This window comes from Aethalodelphis obliquidens, unplaced genomic scaffold (genome assembly GCF_003676395.1).
Source record: "Aethalodelphis obliquidens isolate GAN/ISIS:26980383/991018 unplaced genomic scaffold, ASM367639v1 scaffold3, whole genome shotgun sequence".
Classification (NCBI taxonomy): domain Eukaryota; kingdom Metazoa; phylum Chordata; class Mammalia; order Artiodactyla; family Delphinidae; genus Aethalodelphis; species Aethalodelphis obliquidens.
The window spans coordinates 45,601,946-45,607,945 of record NW_020837947.1 but is presented as its reverse complement, the minus strand read 5'-3'; the positions used below and the strand labels follow the sequence as shown (position 1 = coordinate 45,607,945).

At 41.0% G+C, this 6,000-nt stretch overlaps 1 long non-coding RNA gene across 1 annotated transcript in view; it reads right to left on the bottom strand.

The window, feature by feature from the left end:
• Positions 1-844: 844 nt before the first annotated feature.
• The window catches only part of LOC113610280 (uncharacterized), a 336,551-nt gene continuing 331,395 nt past the window's right edge, over positions 845-6,000 (bottom strand). Inside the window, exon 10 of the long non-coding RNA XR_003429020.1 lies at positions 845-1,499. This is a non-coding gene — a long non-coding RNA (uncharacterized LOC113610280). The remainder of the gene's footprint in view (positions 1,500-6,000) is intronic.

Sequence of the window (6,000 nt, the reverse complement as noted above, 5' to 3'; positions counted from 1 at the left end):
AGTCTTGTGATAATTAACTTTGCAGACATACAGTTCCTGACCCTGAAAAGAGAAGCCTCCCTCCATTGAGAAAGAGTGTCTAGTCTTCCTGTGTAAGAATGTTTTGCTTCAATGTAAACAAACTAGAGTTGAAAACCGAGGTGCAGAAATGCCCTCTTTGGCATAAACAACCAAACTAGTTAGGATATGATTTTCCTGGGATGTGTTGTGAATTCCAAAGGCAGGCACACACTCGTCACAGAACAGGCCGTTCCTCCGATGGTCATAGCCTGAAGACTTAGTTGGACACATTCATGCATTAAATTCCACAAATCCAAATCTGTGTTTTTCATAATGTTTGTATACATACTCAAATATTTTCTGAATCTTAATTAAGAAAAAAGCAAGGCATAGCAAGTATTTGTTTCAAAGAACGACTTGGTTCTGAGCCCATTAGAACCATCCTTATTTGGTAGCCTCACTGAATATTATAATCACCTTCTAGTAACACTGACACCTGTCTTGCTTTTTGTTTTTCCTTTTATAACAGAGATCCAACATACTGACTAAAGAAAGAAAAGTTTCCTCGACTACCTGAGTATCTTAGTACAATTACAGTAGGGTATGGTTGATTAAGCTCCTGAACATCCATCCAGCAGGGTAGGAATATATCCCCTGCTCCTGACATTTCTATCCGGAAGGGTCTCCATCCATTTACCCTTTTATCTTCTTGCAGGACTGGGATGCAGATGAGGGTACTGAGGTGCTCGCCTCCATTAAGAAATTTAAGGATGCATCCAAAAACTCAATAATCGAGAAAAATAATATTTTAATACAATATTTTTAAAAATCAAAATACAAGCAAAAAATCTAAGATGAACAAAATATCAAAATTTTACATAAAGACTACACTGCCTCACTTGCCTCACCCTAGTCCCGGCCCTGTTCAGCCTCCTGCCTTGGGAAGAGAGGTGAGTGTTCTGTTGGTGAGTTTGAGAGAAGGGACTGAGTGTGCTCTTCCTTCAAAATCTGCCTGCCTGCCCTGCTCTGCTATGTGAGCATAGCTCAGGTGAGCCCCAGGAGGCAGGGGCTGCAGTTGGCCAGAGCTGACGGAGACTCTGAGGTTATTAGCAAGTCCACCTCACTGACAGACAAAGCATGAGGTCCCCCCAGCAGCAGTCTGGGTGATAAGGGTGACCTTTTGCTCTCCAATTGCCTGACTCCTGTGGGTGTGTATCTTTCTCAATAGATTCTGAACTCAGGGGAAAAAGAGTTGTTGGTAGTGATTCCACTAACAGGCAAATAGAACACCAGAACTCCTGTGCAGCCTTCTAACCATGGTAACAAATGGTCTCATGGTAGCCAGATGGTGTGCCTCAGTCTCTCTTGCTTATTTGTCCTCAGGATGATCACGGTTGGGCCATTCAAATGTTAATTAGCTTAAGTTCACAAACTACAAATAGTCTTCAACACATTTTATGTCCTTTTGGGTCTACTTCTGCTTCATCCTGTAGCTGGTACTTGAAAGAAGAATTAGGCATATTTTAGTCAGACCTAAATGATCACAGGCCTAGCTCCCAAGAGCTTCAGAGAAAGTCCATCACCACCATTATCACCATTCATTGATTTCCAGAATATAACGTGATAGAACTGTATCAGACTTTCCCTCAATTGGCTTGCAGTCTGAGATAGGTCAAATCAACATATAAAGAGCAGTAAAGTACATAAAAATGAAATAAGTAGTGAATAATTAGTTAAGGGCACAGAAATATCTTCTTAACAAAGAGAATGAATTCTATTGTTACACTACTGGTTTGAGTCATTATTACCAAAGGTAGAAATGACATAGAGACCATTAGAATGGTGTTCCCAGAACAGATGTTCACAGTACAACAGTGGTGTTATACAGTAAAGAAAATAAAATCTACTTGAAATCAGATGGTATGTTTCTCAGAATTTTGAGGCCAAAAGAGAGGTAGAAAGGGTCAGAGTTGGAGTACACCTACCAGACAGGACAGAGAATGACCTGTGGCCAGGTAGGTGGAAGGTAAGAAAGCACTATCAGAAAACATGTGGAAGGCTCCAGAAATTATTTATAACAAACGAGATAGCTTTCTTCATCCACAGTCAATCACCTGCTTTCACATGCCCCCTCCAACCCCACACCAAAAAACCCTCATCATTTGCTCGCTAATGCCTGGAATTTCTATATCTGGGAGTAAAGGCATTTATGGCAAGTTGGGTTAAGAATCATTAATTCAGACATATATTGAGATTGCAAATGGAACTCAATCACACTAACATGTAATCAGCTAATTAATCATTAAACTCTTCTCATTCTAATGAGGCCAGGACTGAAATGTTAAGATGGAAACCTGTGTGTCCTATTTATGTTTGTATCCTCAGGCCCTAGCACAGCACCAGGAATTAGCACGTGCTCAGTAAATATTTGCTGCACGAATGAATGAATGAATGAATGGAGATAGGGCAAGGGCAAGAGAGAGCACTGAAAGAGGGTAAAAGAGCAGAGAAGCAAGCGAGCAAACACACGTGCACGCATGTGTGAGGGAGAAAGGCCAGCCCTGGCAGGCACTGCAGTAAATGCTTTCTCTGTGTTTTTGTTACTCACTTTTCACAACAATCATATAGTATGTTAACCATTAAAGAATGTGTTCATCTGCCAATAACAGAAAGCCCAACAAACTGTAGCTTAAATATATAGGATTATTTTTCCCACATAACAAGATAAATGGAAGTAGGCAGGAGCTAGTGTTGATTAAGTGGTTCAACAAGGTCAAGGCTGTCATCTTTATGAGTCTCTTGGCCCCATATGGCTGCTACAGCTCCCTACATAGGTGTATATTCAAAGGGGAAAATTGGGAAGAGGAGAGCACCAGGGTATCTTTCCCTTTCATCAGGAAAGCAAGCCTTCAAGAATCCTTTTCAGACTTCCACTCAGAACTCATAGGTTAGATATGTTCCCTTTGTCCCCTTTTCAGCAAAGAGATTCAGGAAAATAAAGTATTTTTCTGGGCAGCTTGACATTCTGAAGGAAATTTAGGTTTTGTTAATAATGAAAAAGGAGGGGGAATGGGTTTTGGTACGCAACTGGACTAGTTTTCTATTGCTGCTATAATTACAGAATGACAATTTACCAGCTCAAAATGACATACATTTATTATATCTCAGTTTCCATGGGTCAGGAGTCTGGGTATGGTTTAACTGGGTTCGCTGCTTAGGGTCTCACAATGAAGGTGTCAGATGGGCCATGCTCCTTTCCGGAGCTCAGGATCCTCTTCCAAGCTCACGTGGTTGTTGGCAGAATTTGCTTTCTGGCTGCTGTATCACTGAGGCCCTTGGGTCCTAGAAGCTGCCCACAGTGCTCTGCCACGTGACTCTCTCAATACTGTTCACATGATAGCAACTGCTTCTTCAAGGTCAGCGGGAGAGTCTCTTTCTCTGTCTCCAGTCTGCTAAAACGGGGTCTCATATAAGGAAACATAATCACGGGAGTGACAAGCCATCACCTTTGCCATATTCTGTTGGTTAGAAGCAAGTCATATTCATGGGGAGGGGATCATAAAAAGGCATGGGTGATCGAGGGTCACCCTAAATTGTGAACTGACAGGAACTGACAGTGTCGTGAAGAAACCAAGAGGGGGTTCACTAGAGCTTAGAAGCCCACTCTGGTCATATAAAAAGTAAAGAGGCAGTTCTGGGATTAAGTCCCAGAACTCCACAGATGTCTCACTGGGTTGTCATTTTCAAAAACATCTTCTGCAGAACCCCACTTCTACAAGATAATATTTGGTGTATTTGAGGGGGAAAATCTTGGTGTTCAAATAGGTTTACAGAATGCTGGAGTAACTAAAGTTGAACTGTTTTTTTTAATGCAGAACTCTTTAGCACTTTTATTATAAACCTCACAGGAAAGGCAGAGGGAGGTTGCAGCCTTTCCAAATTAATCTAATGCTGGAACATTTTCGTGCATAAACCAATAATAATAATAGCTAACAACAATCGAGCACATTCTATGCTGCAGGCATGATTCTAAACACTGTCACAAGCCAGTAATGCTGGAGGGGCTGCCAGAAGCTCTGCGTGTGTGTCTGTCTGTGTCTGCTGTGTCTGTGTGCACACACACACGTGTGTTCATACGTGTGGTTAGGGAACAAAATATGGGTGATGCAGCTTCTCCCTTTCCCCCACTCTTCCAGACTTCCAATTTCCCATCAATACCTCCAGGAAAGGAGTCTGGAATATATGGTGCACGTTTAAGAGAAGGTGAAGAAGGGTGAGTTTGAAACTTAGAACAGACTAAGTTTGCACATCTTCACATACGCACTATTATTTAAACAACTACTCAGTGACTCAGATCCAGATCTCTTGATTCCAGGTCTAGGGCTCTGCCAGTTGTGATGTGGCACTGTGTGTTAAAGAATGTAAGGGGTTGATCTTGCTAATCATACATTCTGTAACACTATCCATATCTGAAAGTTTATCTGGTAGTCAATGGAACAGATCAGAATCTGTAGCTTTATGGGATTCTTCCTAAAGTAACCAAAATTACTTTATTTTTTCATTTTGTTACAATCTCTTTCTTCTTGACTTCGTTCGGTTGATCATCCACTCCCTGAAATTTGCTTCCTTAAAAGAAGTATTAAGGAAGTTGTTAGCTGGCAGCCAGGAAGTGGGTGTCGCCTTCCATCAAAGGTCAGTGTAGAGCTGCAGCCGGCACCATGGGAAGGGGCCCCTTTGCGAGGAAACAAGACCAAGTATTTCTCCAAGTCCATGTGACAACAAGGAATCCTCCAGAGCTGAACAAGAGTAAATATTCCAGGAATGGCTTCGTGGTTGGTTGTACCATTCCCACAAAGTCCAAAGGGAATTTTTAAAGAACCTGCCCAAACTCTGCCTGTCTATGTAAAAACTGTTAGTCTGATCCTTTGTTTCTTCGTCTCCTCATTAGAACCAATGACAAAATGAGAACATCATTAGGCAGTTAGGAGAATTGCAAATGGAATGATCTGGGACTTAACCAATTCCTGAATAAAATTTATTACCTAAGAGTATATGTACATAACTTATTTTCAGTTTTTTTAAAACAAACAAGAAAATTCTAAGAAGACCTCAAGAGAAAACTTTTTATGGACCTGAGGGGGTCTGATAACAGGTTACAATATTATTCTGGCCTTTTTTAGTATCATTATTTGTTTCAAAATCACCTTACTTTAGATCATATTTTCTTTAGTTACTGCTTTTCCTTTGCACTGGACTGTTGGCCTTTCTTCAGTAAACGAAAGAATTCTGTATGAAATGGTACAAATGAAAGTCAGATATCTGGGGCCAGAATGTCTACAGGAGCCCATGTTCTGGACTCTGAGGGGTAAACAACCACCGGTCACAGGAAAAAAAGAGATGGGGGGGAAGAGAAATTGAGACTTGGTCTTCTGTTTTCCCACAGGAAGAGGATTGTGTTTTTCACATGTCCATTTCCACTGAAGATAAAAGCAACACATTTTCCCAACCCACCGGATTGCTCTTGTTTCCCTCCCTTTTCAAAGCAAAAAGGCTTTTTCCTTAACTGGTTAATTCCTGAGGCCTTCTTCCTCACTATGAAAAAGAATTTCTTTGCATCGTATGTGTATATATTTTGAGGACTAACCAGTATTCCAAACTTTAGTGTTCCTGCTTTTCTTTACCACTCACTAATGACAATGATTCCTTAATAACATTCTGGATTAATTATGGCCAGAGAACAAGACTCTACTCAAGATCAGGGTAGGTTCATTGCAGTAAGCATAAAGGTCAGAGATTGGATTCGAAATGTTACCGTAAGAAGCCATGAAAGGAGCAGAATAAGGCACTTTTTTTTTTTTTATGAGTAATGACACATTGTGTTTGTTAACTCAAACCATACTCCATGAACGGTTCGGACAACCAAACAGCAGTGAGTCCCAGAAAGGATGAGGACATTAATAGGAAGAGCGAGCATATGAACGGTTCGGACAACCAAACAGC